The sequence below is a fragment of the Pleurodeles waltl genome, chromosome 7 (assembly GCF_031143425.1).
Source record: "Pleurodeles waltl isolate 20211129_DDA chromosome 7, aPleWal1.hap1.20221129, whole genome shotgun sequence".
Taxonomy (NCBI): domain Eukaryota; kingdom Metazoa; phylum Chordata; class Amphibia; order Caudata; family Salamandridae; genus Pleurodeles; species Pleurodeles waltl.
In genome coordinates, this window is record NC_090446.1 from 1308060498 (window position 1) to 1308078890 (window position 18393).

The 18393-nt window shown below is 44.2% G+C and overlaps 1 protein-coding gene across 2 annotated transcripts in view; it reads left to right on the top strand.

Annotated features, from left to right (window-relative positions):
* The window catches only part of LOC138246226 (C-Jun-amino-terminal kinase-interacting protein 4-like), a 545850-nt gene that overhangs the window by 225036 nt on the left and 302421 nt on the right, over positions 1-18393 (top strand). The gene's annotated exons all lie outside the window — the stretch shown is intronic.

An 18393-nucleotide genomic window follows, 5' to 3' on the forward strand; every position in this document is an offset into this window, starting at 1 on the left:
AGTAGAGTTTTACACACTTTCTCTCTGTTTCTGCTCCTTCACAAAGTTATCTTCAAGTTCATACTCAACAACTCCAAGTTGATCATAATTGCTTCAAATACGTGGTGGTACCTGGACCTTCTCCAGATATCTAATTCCATCTGAAGGGACTTTTGACCAGATGTGTTTTCCAGGGTGTGAGTCAGTGTGCCTCATCCCAGAATTCAGTTTTTGAGCCAGTTTAGGAAGCTGTCTCCTTCTCTGAAGTCAACTGTTTTCCTTTCAAAGATAGTGGCAACACATTTCTTGGAAAGGGTCTTTATTTGTGGCTATCACATCAGTTGGAAGAGTGAGCGAGCTTCATCGTCTTTGCACTGAAAAACTATGGATTGTTCTTGTTGACAAAAGTTATTCTCAAAAACTTAGCCTAGATTTTTTCCCAAGATCATTTTTCGTACTATCCAGACTGTTCCCTTATCATTTCTTAAACTTACAGCTTCTTGATATCAAGAGAGGTTTATATTATTCTCCAGATAGAACCAAAGGACTTGAGTGAAGTTGACCAGCTCTTTGTGAATTATGTTTCTATTAGGATGAACATCTCTTTTTCTAAGTAGTTTGTAGCTAGATGTATGGGCAGAGGTGACACTGCACCCCTCATCCTACTAGACCATTCAGCAGACTTCAATACAGTCTCCTTCACCATCCGTATCCAAAGACTGCATAAAGCTGGGGTCCAAGTACCTTCACTTTGCTGGTTTTTCTCCTTCTAGATAGACAGGTTGCACCCAGTCTGTTAGTTTGGCTCCCTTCCCCTTTTCAAACTTATCTGCGAAGTTCTGCATAGATCCTCACTCAACCCTACACTGTTCAACACCTACATGACCCCACTCAACAGCATCATCCACACCCACAGAATCAACATCATATCCTATGTTGATTCCAAATAGCTCAGATTCTCCCTCCCTCGACAAGATGCCAATCACCTGGACCAGATTCTCATGCTACATGACTGAAGTCGTCATATGGATCAAAACCAACTGCCTCAATTTTAACACACACAACAGAAGTGGTAAGCTTCAGCAAAGACACCTTGCTCGGTGACTCCACGTGGTGGCTTACCAAACTTAGACCCACACCCCTCCCAGCAATCCGTCAAAGAATCTTGGAAAGTTAATCTACAACCAACTCACCATGACCAGCCAAAGGAATGCAGTGTCCATTTCTTGCTTCCATTCACTCAAGAAACTCACGAACATCTTCAATTGGCTCCCCACAAACACTTGAACAGTCACCCTAGCCCTCTTCACTTGCAAGATGGATTACAGCAACACATTCTATGCTAGGATCAATGTGCACCTGACCAGAAGACTCCAAACCATGCAAAACCCATCCGCCAGGCTCACCCTTACCCTCCCATCCTGCATTTACATCACCTTCCTCCTCAAATAGATCCACTAGCTCCCAACCCACAAATAAAACACTTACACACCTACAAAGCCTCAGACAGTATTGAGTCCACGCACCTCAACATCCTATAATCATCAGGAAGCCTGTCAGACACCTCTGCTTCATGACCCCCAAGCATCCTATAAACAGAACATGGTCCAGTGATCCTGCCTGCTCCTGTCTCGCTCCTAAAGCCTGGAATGACTTGTCTCTGTACATCAGAGTTGCGTATTCAGTTCTGTAATTCTGCAAGGAACTGAAAAGCCTGCTCTTCACCTTGCCCTGGCCCACCCAATGCAGCTCTTTCTTCAGGATAACTCTCCCGGCTGAGTTGTGCATTGTACAAATACACATACCATAATATGCATATGTTCTTGTTTAACCACTTGTTACATGAAAGCTAGTCATAATTTGCCTTCGTCTAGTATGAATCTGTGCCCCCTCTACAAGGAGAGGAATCATCAACTGCCACATATGAGAAATGCTCCCCTTCATGCAATTTGCAGGGCTGCTATTTGGAGATTAGTCCAAACATTTGCCAAACATTGTTTAGACTCAAACAATAAGACTCAATACCTTAGTGAGTTAGAATTCTCTTTGTAGCTTTCTTAAGTGTTCACTGTCCAGCCCTCGCTGCTCATGAGATTGGGTTAGCTTACTATCCCTTTTACCTTTTGTGAATATCCGGGAGAAACCCATTTTGAAGAATGGACAGTTACATACTTAATCCTAGTTCGTCATCAAGGACCTTCTCTCCAATCTAAGTAACTTGCAATCCTCTTAACGGCTACTGTTATGAATTTGGGCTTAATATAATCTTCTCTGTTCTGACAAACTACCTAACTGCCTTTCCGCTGGGCATGATTGAATAGTGTAGCCTTTTGGAATTGCTGGAGTCAGGACCATGTGTTTTTTTTTTTTTTTCTTTCTTTGCGCAGTTCCTATTTGTAATTTTCATTTCAATGGTATAGCAAAGATATTTACAGCCAAATGTGCCATTTAGTGCCACCATGATTGGGCATGCTTTCTAGATCTGTTTTTAATTTTGGAAAACATGAACTTGTTAAAATGTGTTCTGGGCATCTCAAAAGCAGGGAGACAGGAGTGAGATGGCCACCTGAGCAACTGCTCTGCATCGCAGTACTGCTGACTCACCAATAAAAAGGCCTCCCTAGCACATCTGTGAGCACATGGAGAGGTGTAACTCATGTGGCAGACGCTCCCTGAGGGTAGGGCCCGTGGCTGTCCTTCTCACGCCATAGAGGGCAGAACTTCAATAAAATGAGCGAAATGGATGAAGTGTGTGGCAGCAGCAGTAGTTGGGCTTGTGGCCTTTGTGCATCACCAGGAGCTAGTGGCTCCCTATGCCCCCCACTCCGTGATAGTGTCGATCCAGGCGAAAGAGGGTGGTTTGTCTTCCAGTGAGAGGAGATAGCAGGAGGTGCTGGATGCGACCTAGGGCCCCCTGGATATGGGAGGTGGCTGAGGAGAAATGCTGCGTTGGTGACAGCAGTAGTGCCACTGTGCATGGGCCGTTCCAAGCAATCTTTACAACCATTGAGGCAAGAACAATTTACAAGGCTTGACCAGGAAGATGTCTAAACAAGCCCAGTCCTAAACCAATGTCAGATAGTGGTCTGGGTGGTGAGAGAGGCCTGGGGCTTGGACAGCTGGTTGTTTGACTGGACACATATATTATTGTCGTACCATGGGCGTCTCCTTCACTATGGCCAAGGAGCGTCGCCCCCCTGGCTGAACCAGCAGTAGAAAAATAAAGCAATAGTTTACTATTGTTTTATTTTTTTAGCTGCTGGCTCAGCCAGCAGTGCAGGGAGGGGCAAGGCTGGGCCACGGGAGGTGGGAAAAGACAAGTGTGCACCTAAGTGCGCATGTGTGTTTGTACGGCCGTCTTAGACTGAATGGAAAGTACTGGGGATTTGTGCTTTTTCTTTCTCCGCCCCCTCTGAGGGCTGGCTTAAATTAGTAGTCAGGTAAGTAACTTTGATGATGTCTGATGAGGAAGGAGTTCTCATGCAGATAGAAACAGAAGCTAAATGCTTACAATCATCTACATCACTGAGTGAAGGGATGAAGCTGCACAACCCAGCTAGACTAGAAAATTCCATTGAAGAAGGCACTGCCAAAATGGAGCAAGGGAGTGGTATAGGACAGATAAACAGCAAGACACACTGACCTCCAACACAGAACTTAAGCAGTCACTGAGAAATTATAACTTTTTCTGATTAGTACCCTGTTTCTGACAGGATATGAACAAAATACAACAGGTCCCCTAAGGAAGCAAAAAACAGGATATCTTCATTAAAGGACTTCACAATTGGCCATACAGAGCTATTAGTAGATTAAAGCAAACTGTTAAGGGGCATGAAGCTGAAATTACTGATTTCAAAGATGGTTATCAGCATAATAATGTGTAGATGCTGCGAAGACAGGAGGGCACAGAGACATATCCAATGGAGGTGTCCTTTGAACAATTTATTTCAGATCTATTTTTGGACAAACGGACAAAAAGAGGACTGTAAGTTGACAGAGCACACAGATCACTGTCATATCATCCAGCAATAGGCTCTTCCTCTGGGATGATCATGATAGAATTGCAGAAATATTGAGGCAAGATTTGCTGGCTGTCAGCATCAAGGCAACAGGAACTGCTATACAGTGGCAATTGCATCTCACTTTATCATGACTTTGTCCCCAACACTCAAAACATGAGGAAGACGTTTCACAGAGCAAAACGGAAACTCTCACAGCTGAATATTCCATATTTACTGTTGCCCTGGCCCACCTCTGCATAGGTATGAAGGGCAAGAGACACTTCTTTGAACAACCGCCCTGAACTACCTCGAAGGCCTGAAATCAAATGGGTACTGCATTACCGACTCATTACTCACAAACTTTGAGGCACATTTGATAATACGAGTGGAAGGGGTCTTTTACATACACATGTATGCAGATGAATTGTTCGAAATTAAGTAGAGTGGATTATATGGTTGGGCTAGGTTTTGGAGGTATTTTAAGTTTTGGGTACCACCGGCACATCCCAAACTGATGGTGGAAGGTAACCTATATTTGAATGTTGATAGTTGAGTTGGAGATGATCTCTTGGGATGGATTATGAAGTAAAGGAAGCATGAGGGAATTATTCATACAGGAAGCATTTTGTAGGGCGACTCACTCATCAGCAAATAGAAGCGACATGACACACATGATGAATCAAACCTAATCATATCATGAAATGTCAGGGGTACTAATGTAGTGCTCAAAAATATAGTATGCACTCTGATGTAAGATGCTGTTTGTAATGTTGCAGGAAATGCACTTAATATGTTGAACATGAGAAAACGAAATAAAATGTGGGACACTATGGCATGCCAAATTTAGTTCTTTGGTCAGGTAATTTGCTATTTGGGTGTCCCCAGGTATTCCATTACATGTTAAAAGAATTGTTTACGTGTCCCAGTGGAAGATATATATGAATGGGGGTTATACTAAGTGGATATTTAACTTTCTCACTCAATACATATGTATTCCATATTGACACTTCCTTCTTTAATGAGGAAGTAGGAGGGCAGTTAAGGTCACCCATCCAAAGTAATTTTAATACACATATGGTGTGAGAAGTGCTGCTATTCTACTGTTACTTACCCACAATAATTAGGTGATTGTTATGTGTTAAAATACCTAGACTTCACAATTTCAGACTGTGCAAAGCTGTTGACTGAATGGACATGAGAACGTATCCTCTGCCATTGCCGCATTGGAAACGTAAGTCAAGAGTATCAGTGGGCCACATATACACAGAAGAACTCAGGGCTCATACAGGAGGGCATACAGAAGTATTTCACACATAATATAGACTCAGTAGATTGCCTAGGACGTTTTAAGCTCAAAATACAAGGCAAATATTTCAGGATGAAATATGGGATGGGGAAAACCGTGGTGAAAGAAATAACCAAATTGGAAAAAGAAATCCAAATAAAAGATGCACATATTACAACAGGGATGGAGACATTAATGAAAGGAATTACTAAATGGAAGATCTAGAGGAGACACAAACTGATAGGGCAAACATGACTAGCGGACATACTTGGAAACACATCATAATTGTGGTGATAAGTCAGGACACCTTCTAGCATGGCTGGTGAATAGAGATAAGGGTAATTGTGAACAGAACACTAGATGATCAGTAGGACACTGGAGCGGGTGACTGTACCAGTGCTGGGTGATGATCTTATGGAAATATTGAACAGAAAGCTGTGATAGATCTGACTGATATTAAATGGAAAGTCTAGCAGTTGAGTGCATGGAAGGTACCTGTTGAATTGTACAAGAAATATGTGGATTTGTTGACACTTCCACTGTTGAAATGTACAATGAAGCATTTGCTACAGGGAAGCTTCCATGCTTGCTTGGTGAGGTGTTTGTTGTGGTGCTTCCTAAAACAGGCAAGATGCACTTGACTGTGACTCATATAGACCTTTATCTATGATTAATGTTGATAATAAAATATTAGGGATAACCATTGCTAAATGATTGGGAGAGACCACAGGAGAATGAATACATGCTGATCAGTCTGAATTTGTGAAAAAATGAAACACTAACATGAATATCAGAAAAGCGTTCCGATTGATAGAATATACAAGCAAAAGGCAAGAACCTGGTGCATTTTCAAGTTTAGACACTCATAAGGCATTTGGCATGGTACACTGGCATTTCATAACTGTCACTCAAGCAATTTGGACTTGGTGATACTTTTCTGAGGTGGCTAGATAAGTAATGCAGTGAAACTAAAGCCCAATTTAAGGCAAACAAATCTTGAGCGACTTGACAGTAACCAGAAATATGAGACAAGGATGTCCCATTCCTCCATTAATATTTTGCATTGATGATTGAGTTCTTGGTGCAAATTATATAACACTGATTCACAGGCGGTGGATTATTGACTTTATAAGTGAATTATATATTCATGCACGTCTGAATTCCTGTGGGAGAGGTGGTGTAGGAAAATGGCTCCCTGTTGCAGTTACCTCCCACTTTTTTCCTGATACTGGTGCTGACTTGACCGAGAAGTGTGCTGGGACCCTGCTAACCAGGCCCTAGCACCAGTGTTCTTTCACCCAAAATGTACCATTGTTTCCACAATTGGCACACACCTGGCACACAGATAAGTCCCTTGTAAAAGGTACCAGTGGTACCAAGGGCCCTGTGACCAGGGAAGGTCACTAAGGGTTGCAGCATATGTTGTGCCACCCTAATAGACCCCTCACCTAACACATGCACACTGCCATTGTAGATTGTGTGTGTTGGTGGGGAGAAAAAGGCAAAGTCGACATGGCATCCCCCTCAGGATGCCATGCCCACAAAATACTGCCTGTGGCATAGGTAAGTCACTCCTCTAGCAGGCCTTACAGCCCTAAGGCAGGGTGCACTATCCCACAGGTGAGGGCATAGCTGCATGAGAAATATGCCCCTACAGTGTCTAAGTCTATTCTTGGACATTGTAAGTACAGTGTAGCCATATTAAGTATATGGTCTGGGAGTTTGTCAAAAATGAACTTCACAGCTCCATAATGGCTACACTGAATACTGGTAAGTTTGGTATCAAACTTCTCAGAATAATAAACCCACACTGATGCCAGTGTTGGATGTATTAACAAATGCACACAGAGGGCATCATAGAGATGCCCCCTGTATTTTACCCAATCCTTCAGTGCAGGACTGACTGGTCTGTGCCAGCCTGCTGCTGAGAGATGAGTTTCTGACCCCCTGGGGTGAGAGCCTTTGTGCTCTCCCAAGCTAGAAACAAAGCCTGTACTGGGTGGAGATGCTTAACACCTCCCCCCTGCAGGAACTGTAACACCTAGCAGTGAGCCTCAAAGGCTCAAGCTTTGTGTTACAATGCCCCAGGGCACTCCAGCTAGTGGAGATGCCCGCCCCCTGGACACAGCCCCCACTTTTGGCGGCAAGTCCAGGGGAGATAATGAGAAAAACAAGGAGGAGTCACCCACCAGTCAGGACAGCCCCTAAGGTGTCCTGAGCTGAGGTAACCCCTGCCTTTAGAAATTCTCCATCTTGATTTTGGAGGATTCCCCCAATAGGAATAGGGATGTTCCCCCCCCTCCCCCCAGGGAGGAGGCACAAGGAGGGTGTAGCCACCCTCAAGGACAGTAGCCATTGGCTACTGCCCCCAGTCCTAAACACCCCCCTAAATTGAGTATTTAGGGGTGACCCTGAACCCAGGAAATCAGATTCTTGCAACCTGAAGAAACAAGAAGGGCTGCTGACCTACAAGCCTGCAGAGAAGAAGGAAGACGACAACTGCTTTGGCCCCAGCCCTACCGGCCTGGCTCCAATTTTGAAAACCTGCTCCAGTGAGGCACCTGACCGGGACCAGCGACCTCTAAAGCGAGCCTCCGAGAACTGCCCTGGACTACAGGACCAAGAAACTCCCGTGAACAGCAGCCCTGTTCAAAACCAGCTGCTTCTGTGCAACAAAGAAGCAACTTCCAAAGACTTCACGTTTCCCGCCGGAAGTGTGAGACTCTACACTCTGCACCCGACACCCCCGGCTCGACCTGCAGAAAACCAACACCTCAGGGAGGACTCCCCGGCGACTGCCAGCCCGTGGGTAACCAGAGACTACCCCCCTAAGCCCCCACAGCGACACCTGCAGAGAGAATCCAGAGGCTCCCCCTGACCTTGACTGCCTGTAACAAGGGACCCGACGCCTGGAACCAACACTGCACCTGCAGCCCCCAGGACCCGAAGGAACCGAACTTTGACGCAGGAGTGACCCCCAGGCGACCCTCTGCCTTGCCCAGGTGGTGGCTGTCCCGAGAAGCCCCCCCTGTGCCTGCCTGCACCGCTAGAGTGACCCCCGGGTCCCTCCATTGAAACCTATACAAAACCCGACGCCTGCTTTGCACACTGCACACGGCCGCCCCTGAGCCGCAGAGGGTGTGTTTTGTGTGCCTACTTTTGTTCCCCCCCCCAACCCCCTCCCCTGCTCTATAAAACCCTCCTGGTCTGCCCCGAGGGTGCAGGTACTTACCTGCTGGCAGACTGGAACCGGAGCACCCCTGTTCTCCATAGGCGCCTATGTGTTTTGGGCACCTCTTTGACCTCTGCACCTGACCGGCACTGAGCTGCTGGTGTGGTAACTTTGGGGTTGCCTTGAACCCCCAACGGTGGGCTGCCTATGCCCCAGGACTGAGACTTGTAAGTGTTTTACTTACCTCCTAATCTAACCTTTACTTATCTCCCGTAGGAACTGTTGATTTTTGCACTGTGTCCACTTTGAAAATAGATAATTGCCATTTTTACAAAGACTGAACATGCTATTGTTTCCATTCAAAGTTCCCAAAGTATCTAAGTGAAGTACCTTACATTCAAAGTGTGTACTGTAAATCTTGAACCTGTGGTTCTTAAAATAAACTAAGAAAATATATGTTTCAATATAAAAACCTATTAGCCTGGAGTAAGTCTTTTGAGTGTTTGTTCCTCATTTATTGCCTGTGTGTGTACAACAAATGGTTAACACTACCCTCTGATACGCCTACTGCTCGACCACACTACCACAAAATAGAGCATTAGAATTATCTACTTTTGCCACTATCTTACCTCTAAGGGGAACCCTTGGACTCTGTGCACATTATTTCTTACTTTGAAATAGTATATACAGAGCCAACTTCCTACAGGTGGGAAGTGTAAAAGAGAGGGAGGCATTAGGTTTGCCAATTTCAGACTACATTTAGCTAAGTCACTGATGTACCCCATTGTGGAAACAAACCCTGATCTGTTGTGTGATAATCCATTGTTAACACATACAGCATCCTTCAAGTATTTAGTTATATATGAGTGAAGATTATAAATTGGTATATTATAAGAATATGGGGGCACTACTGTCAACACCTAAAGCAAGTATTACGAAGTGGCTCAAATATCCGGTGTTGTGTTACTACTCTGCTTTGTATGAAGTACCCATGGCTGTGTCTGAGAAATGCTTTCACAGGTTGGACGCATTAATGAGAAGATGATACTGTGAGGAATGGAGGGCTAGGATTTCACTGGAGATGCTTAGACTAGCATGGTAATGTTAGTAACCTATTACAGAGCCTTTTACAGAGCCTCCCAGCTTCAATTCAGACTGGTTCAGGCTTGACTCTAACAAATATTTCAGCAAATTTATATAGACACTTGTCAGGACAGCCTTATTCTCTTACCTATGAAAATTCTTGAATCCCTTCCAGAACATTTCCACACACTACTGAAAGCCTAGAATAAGGCGACTCAATGTGAACTTTGCAAATATTTGTACATTCCAGGTCTATCATTGTGATGCTTTACCCCTTCTCCCAACGTCCCTCATTTTCTAACAGGTGTGCAAGAATCCAACTTGCAATGGCTAGAAATTAGATATGAATGGAGGAGACTTTTGTGCCTAGTGAGTAGTCAGTAGTTCAAACTTTCTTACACATGCTTGGATAGCTACAGTTGGATGGCATTCCTTAGATGGGAGCTGGAGATACACGAGGCGAGGTGAATCAGACTATCATAAGCAGAAGTCAACAGATGGAACCAGCAGACATCTCTTGCCCTGAAAAATGATTGCCTACTGTTCCTCCATCACTCTGCCTCCATCACACAGCAACATATACAGAGAAAGGACCATCTTCCATTTTCCACTCTGGGATTGAGTGATAAAAAGTCATATAGTTACTAACTATTGTATCGAAGAGATTCAAATTCAATTTTTGTAGTACTTCACCTAACATTCCACTAGAGGTGTCAGTCCTTTGCTTCATGATCAGATGGTTCCTTAGTTTTGGACCCTGGGCCAAGAAAAGTACAGTTGAGGGTGCTAGATAACATCACATAAAGAGATTAATTCTGTTGTTCCTTAGTCAAAGCAAAATGCTAAACAAAAAATCTTAACAACTATAATCTAATTGCTGTAAGAAAATATTTTAAAAGAAAGTCATGACATTGAGGATGCACCTATCTTATGCTACACAGGGCGTTTGACATGGGACATAAATTAGCAGGATGCATATTTTCATTAATTCAGAAGCAATTGTTGAGTTGCATCTCAAAATCAACAAACACTAATGTTACAGAGTTGCTTGTACTGAATTTGGGTCATTATACTTTCTTCATATGCGTGGTGGTAGTGGCTGATCAAAGCCACCAATTGATAGAAGATTATATAAGGTCTGCAAGCTACGTCGGCAAGTAAAATCTGTCATCTCATCAGTACAAAGATTTATTTTCCTAGGAACAGGCATAGGACAGGCTATTGGATATACACATCATGTCACAGCAACTCCTGCTCATCTTGGCAATTCTTGTGGGCAATATTGAATCATCTATTTTTTTTTTTTTTAGAATTCTCATACTTGCATGTAGTCCCTCTTAGTGTAACTAAACAATCAGGGGTGTACAGATGTACAGCCTGTGTCCTGGTGATGGCACACCAAGAACTTGATGGAGGGAGTTCTTTTTCAGCAGACACTTCCTGGCCATTTAGTGGTGGTAAACCCCTAGATAGAAGCTTGGAGAGTTCACATGGGACATGATAGAATGGAATGGAGTGATTCACCAAGGAACATGCAGAACGCATCAAGATGCTATAATTAGATATGGTTCATTTACCTCTAAAATTCTTCATTCAAGTGCTCAATAGCACAACAATGTTTTTCATTCTCATGGAGGGATAGAACTGGGGAAAGTGTAGGAATCATTCAAAGAAAGCAGACAATCTGACAATTGGTTTCATATTGAGTCACGTCAAATGTCACCTGCTAGGTCTACAAAACACAAAGGCAAACAAATTGAACAGGTGTACTTTAGAGACATATGAGTGTTTTCTAAACGAGGATGTGCTCCAATATCCTAATTGTTATTGGTTATGACTTATCTGAGAGCATTCTCCACATAATGAAGTGCATAATGATGAGCCTGTTTATGCAGATAGCCAAAGCTAATTCCCAGGCAGATTGTACTATCTATCTCTATATATATATATATATATATATATATATATATATATATATATATATATATATATATATATAATTTTTTTTTATATGTTCGATGGTATGTGTAGCTGCAGATACACATGCTGTGCATATCCCGCCATCTAGTGTTGGGCTCGGAGTGTTACAAGTTGTTTTTCTTCGAAGAAGTCTTTTTGAGTTAGGAGATCGAGGGACTCCTCCCCTTTCGGCTCCATTGTGCATGGGCGTCGACTCCATCTTAGATTGTTTTCTTTCCGCCATCGGGTTCGGACGTGTTCCTCTACGCTCCGTGTTTCGGTTCAGAAAGTTAGTTAAATCTCTGAAAATTTGACGGTATTGTTTGCGTTCGGTATCGGGTTCGTTAACGCAGATCGACACTGAATTTGGAACAGCTCCGGTGACCCTTTGGGGTTTCGATTCCCCGGCGGGGCCTGGTCGGCCCGACCACGTGCGTCTTCAAGGCTAATGGAACGGACCCCATTCCGCTTCTGCCCCGAATGCCACAACAAGTATCCTTACACAGATCAGCATTTGGTCTGTAATTTGTGTTTGTCTCCCGAACACATAGAGGATACCTGCGAGGCCTGTCGAGCGTTTCTGTCGAGGAAAACATTGAGGGACCGGAGAGCAGGAAGACTTCAAATGGCGTCGGCGCCGTCAGGACACCACGACTTAGAGGAAGAAGATACCTTCTCCATTGCTGACTCGGACGAGGCCGAAACAGAGCAGACGCCGAAAACCGTGAGTAAGACAGCCCTGGCCAAAACCCAAGGAAAAACCATGAAAGCCCAGGGGACGCCACCGCCGGCAGGCCATGGCTTAACCCGAAAATTAGGTGATCGTCCATCGGCACCGAAAAAGGGCACACATGTGTCGAAGTCATCCGACTCCGGTCGAGATACCGGCACAGAACAAACTCGGTACCGAGACACCTGGTCAGAGCAATCTCGACATCGCGATACCGGCACCGAGATGAGTCGGCACCGAGATACCGGAACACCGAAAGTCAAAAAAGTGTCTTTGGAGCCGAAAAAGACGATTGAAAAGGTTTCGATACCGAAACATCCGGCTTCGGAGCCGAAACCAAGTTCCTACACTGAGGAACAAGGCCTGTCCTCACAAATGCAAGGACACAAATTCGGACAAGAGCTAGAAGGAGGGGAGCCAGATTACACACAGAGAAGGCTCCACATTCAAAAGGAGACAGGGAAAATAAGAACTCTCCCTCCTATCAGAATGAAAAGGAAACTTGCTTTCCAAGATAAAGACAAACAACCACAGGCAAAGGTGGCAAAACAAGTAACTCCGTCACCATCACCACATCGCTCACCACAACCATCACCAATGGCTACCCCACCGATGATGCAGTCTCCAACACACACAGGGATGAGCCAAGATGACCCTGATGCATGGGATCTTTATGATGCGCCTGTATCAGACAACAGTCCCGACTGTTATCCAGCAAGACCATCACCACCTGAAGACAGTACTGCTTACACACAGGAAGACAGTACTGCTTACACACAGGTGGTGTCCAGAGCAGCGGCTTTTCACAATGTCACCCTGCACGCTGAACCGATTGAAGATGACTTTTTGTTTACTACTCTGTCGTCCACACATAGTCAGTACCAAAGTCTTCCCGTGTTACCAGGAATGTTGAAACACGCAACGCAAGTATTTCAAGAGCCTGTGAAAGGCAGGGCCATCACTCCTAGGGTGGAGGAAAAGTACAAGCCTCCCCCAACAGACCCTGTGTACATCACACAGCAATTGACACCTGACTCAGTGGTAGTAGGTGCAGCTTGCAAAAGGGCGAATTCACACACCTCTGGAGATGCACCACCACCCGACAAGGAAAGTCGCAAGTTCGATGCAGCAGGGAAAAGAGTTGCAGCACAAGCAGCCAATCAATGGCGCATTGCCAATTCACAGGCCTTACTATTGAGATATGATAGAGCTAATTGGGACGAAATGCAACACTTCATAGAACATCTACCCAAAGAGTTCCAAAAGCGTGCACAAGTGGTGGAAGAGGGCCAAAGTATCTCTAATAACCAGATACGGTTGGCAATGGATGCAGCAGACACAGCTGCAAGAACTGTAAATACAGTGGTCACCATACGGAGACACGCATGGCTACGCACCTCAGGATTCAAACCCGAAATTCAACAGGCGGTGCTTAATATGCCTTTTAACGGACAGCAGTTGTTTGGGCCGGAAGTGGACACTGCTATCGAGAAACTAAAAAAGGACACAGATACGGCCAAGGCCATGGGCGTGCTCTACTCTCCACAGGGCAAAGGCACATTTCGGAAAACACAATTTAGAGGGGGGTTTTGGGGCCAAAGCACAGAACCCTCAACCTCACAAACCAGACCCACATACCATAGCCAGTATCAGAGAGGATGTTTTCAGGGACAGTACAGAGGTGGACAGTTCCTAAAACTAGAGGAAAGTTCCAAAGTCCCAAGACCCCTCAAAATAAACAGTGACTTCAGTGTCACAAATCCCCAACACTTAACACCAGTGGGGGGGAGACTAACAGATTTTTACCAGAACTGGGAGGAAATAACAACGGACATGTGGGTCCTAGCCATTATCCAACATGGTTATTGCATAGAATTCCTACAATTTCCACCAAATGTGCCACCAAGAACACACAACATGTCCAAACAACACATGGATCTGTTACAGCTGGAGGTCCAAGCGTTGTTGCAAAAAGATGCAATAGAACTAGTATCCAATCAGCAGAAAGTAACGGGTGTTTACTCCCTGTACTTTCTCATACCCAAAAAAGACAAAACTCTAAGACCCATCTTAGATCTTAGAACACTAAATCTTTACATCAAATCAGATCACTTTCACATGGTGACACTTCAAGACGTAATCCCCTTGCTCAAACAACAAGACTACATGACGACATTAGACCTCAAGGATGCGTATTTCCATATACCCATACATCCTTCACACAGAAAATACTTAAGGGTTATAATCCAAGGGGTACATTACCAATTCAAAGTGTTACCATTCGGGATAACAACAGCGCCAAGAGTCTTTACAAAATGCCTTGCCGTAGTGGCAGTCCATATCAGAAGACAGCAAATACATGTGTTCCCGTATCTGGACGATTGGTTAATCAAAACCAATACGCAAGAACAGTGTTTTCAAAACACAAAATATGTTATAGAAACCCTTCACAAACTAGGGTTCTCACTGAACTACAAAAAATCAAACCTACAGCCGTGTCAAATACAACAGTACTTGGGAGCAACAATCAACACAAAAGAAGGGATTGCCACTCCAAGTCCACAAAGGGTACAGGCATTCCAAAACGTAATACAGGCCATGCACCCAAACCAAAGGTTCCAGGTAAAATTAGTGATGAAACTACTAGGCATGATGTCCTCATGCATAGCCATTGTCCCAAACGCAAGATTACACATGCAGCCCTTACAACAGTGCCTAGCAACACAATGGTCACAAGCACAGGGTCAACTTGAGGATCTAGTGTTGATAGACCGCCAAACATACACCTCGCTTCAATGGTGGAATACTATAAATTTAAACCAAGGGCGCCCTTTCCAAGACCCAGTGCCTCAATACGTGATCACAATAGATGCTTCCATGGTAGGGTGGGGAGCACACCTCAACCAACACAGCATCCAGAGACAATGGGACACTAAACAGAAACAACTTCATATAAATCAGTTAGAACTACTAGCAGTATTTCTAGCGTTGAAAGCATTTCAACCACTAATAGCCCACAAACACATTCTTGTCAAAACAGACAACATGACAACAATGTATTATCTGAACAAACAGGGAGGGACACAATTGTGTCTCTTAGCACAAAAGATTTGGCATTGGGCGATTCACAACCACATTCGCCTAATAGCGCAATACATACCAGGAATTCAAAACCAGTTAGCTGACAATCTCAGTCGGGATCACCAACAGATCCACAAATGGGAAATTCATCCCCAGATACTACAAACTTACTTCCAAAGATGGGGAACACCGCAAAAAGACCTATTCGCAACAAAAGAAAATGCAAAATGCCAAAACTTCGCATCCAGGTACCCACAGTCTCACTCTCAAGGCAATGCGTTATGGATGAGTTGGTCAGGGATATTTGCATACGCTTTTCCCCCTCTCCCACTCCTTCCGTATCTCGTAAACAAATTGAGTCAAAACAAACTCAAACTAATACTGATTGCACCAACTTGGGCACGACAGCCTTGGTACACAACACTACTAGACCTGTCAGTAGTGCCTCATATCAAACTGCCAAACAGACCAGATCTGTTAACTCAACACAAACAACAGATCAGACACCTGAATCCAGCATCGCTCAATCTAGCAATTTGGCTCCTGAAATCTTAGAATTCGGACATCTAGACCTTACACAAGAATGCATGGAGGTCATCAAACAGGCTAGCAAACCTACTACAAGACATTGCTATGCAAATAAGTGGAAATGATTTGTTTATTACTGCCATAATAATCAAATCCAACCATTACACGCATCTGCAAAGAACATCGTAAGCTACCTACTACATTTATAAAAAGTCCAAGTTAGCTTTTTCATCCATTAAAATACATCTGACAGCAATTTCGGCTTATCTGCAAATTACACATTCTACTTCACTATTCAGAATCCCAGTCATAAAAGCATTTATGGAGGGTCTGAAAAGGATTATTCCACCAAGAACACCACCAGTTCCTTCGTGGAACCTCAATATCGTACTAACACGACTCACGGGTCCACCATTTGAACCCATGCACTCTTGTGAGATACAGTACCTAACATGGAAAGTAGCCTTCCTAATAGCTATCACATCTCTCAGAAGAGTAAGTGAAATGCAACGCCTTTACCATACAAGAACCCTTTAAACAAATACACCAACATAAAGTAGTTCTACGCACAAATCCAAAATTCTTGCCAGAAGTCATATCACCGTTCCACTTAAATCAAACAGTGGAACTCCCAGTGTTCTTCCCAGAACCAGATTCTGTAGCTGAGAGAGCATTACATAAATTAGACATAAAAAGAGCACTAATGTACTACATTGATAGAACCAAACAAATTCGCAAAACAAAACAGTTGTTTGTAGCTTTCCAAAAACCTCATACAGGTAATCCAATATCCAAACAAGGCATTGCCATATGGATAGTTAAATGTATTCAAACCTGTTATATAAAAGCAAAAAGAGAACTGCCTATTACACCAAAGGCACACTCCACTAGAAAGAAAGGTGCCACCATGGCCTTTCTAGGAAACATACCAATGACTGAAATCTGTAAGGCAGCCACATGGTCTACGCCTCATACATTTACTAAACATTACTGCGTGGATGTGTTAACAACACAGCAAGCCACAGTAAGACAAGCAGTGTTAAGGACATTATTTCAAACAACTTCAACTCCTACAGGCTAAACCACCGCTTTCGGGGAGATAACTGCTTACTAGTCTATGCACAGCATGTGTATCTGCAGCTACACATGCCATCGAACGGAAAATGTCACTTACCCAGTGTACATCTGTTCGTGGCATGAGACGCTGCAGATTCACATGCGCCCTCCCACCTCCCCGGGAGCCTGTAGCCGTTAGAAGTTGATAAAAAATTAAACTTGTAAATTTGTAAATATATTATTTTTAGTCACATTACGTACATACATACTTACTCCATTGCATGGGCACTATTACTATATACACAACTCCTACCTCACACTCTGCGGGGAAAACAATCTAAGATGGAGTCGACACCCATGAGCAATGGAGCCGAAAGGTGAGGAGTCCCTCGATCTCGTGACTCGAAAAGACTTCTTCGAAGAAAAACAACTTGTAACACTCCAAGCCCAACACTAGATGGCGGGATATGCACAGCATGTGAATCTGCAGCGTCTCATGCCACGAACAGATGTACACTGGGTAAGTGACATTTTCCATATATATATATATATATATATATATATATATATATATATATATATATATGTTCGATGGCATGTGTAGCTGCAGATACACATGCTTTGCACATCCTGCCATCTAGTGTTGGGCTCGGAGTGTTACAAGTTGTTTTTCTTCGAAGAAGTCTTTTCGAGTCACAAGATCGAGGGACTCCTCCCCTTTCGGCTCCATTGGGCATGGGCGTCGACTCCATCTTAGATTGTTTTCTTTCCGCCATCGGGTTCGGACGTGTTCCTTTTCGCTCGTGTTTCGGTATCCTTATACAGATCAGCATCTGGTCTGTAAGTTGTGTTTGTCTCCAGAACACAAAGAAGATACTTGTGAAGCCTGTCGAGCGTTTCGGTCGAGGAAGACATTAAGAGACCGAAGAGCGAGAAGAATACAGATGGCGTCGGCGGCGACAGGACAAAAACACTTGGAGGAGGAAGAAGAAGCCTTCTCCATCGAGGATTCGGACTCGGACGAGGTCGATCCCGAACAGACGCCGAAAACCGTGAGTAAGACGTCGACACACAAAACTCACGGAAAGACCACTAAAGCCCAGGGGACGCCACCGCCAGCAGGCCATGGCTTAACCCGAAAAATGGGTGACTGATCTTTGGCACCGAAAAAGGGCACGCATGTGTCGAAGACATTCGACTCCGGTCGAGATACCGGCACAGAGCAGACTCGACCCCGAGACAGCGGGTCAGAGCAAGTTCGGCACTGAGAGGGCGGCACCGAAACGAGTCGGCACCAAGAGACCGGAACGCCGAAAATTAAAAAAGTGTTGTCGGAGCCGAAAAAGACTGCCGAAAAAGTTTCCATAACAAAACATCCGGCCTCGGAACCGAAAACAAGTTCCTACACAGAGGAACAGGGACTGTCCTCACAAATGCAAGGACATAGGTTTGCACAAGAACTAGAGTCAATGGAGCCAGACTACACTCCGAGAAGGCTCCACATCCAAAAGGACACAGG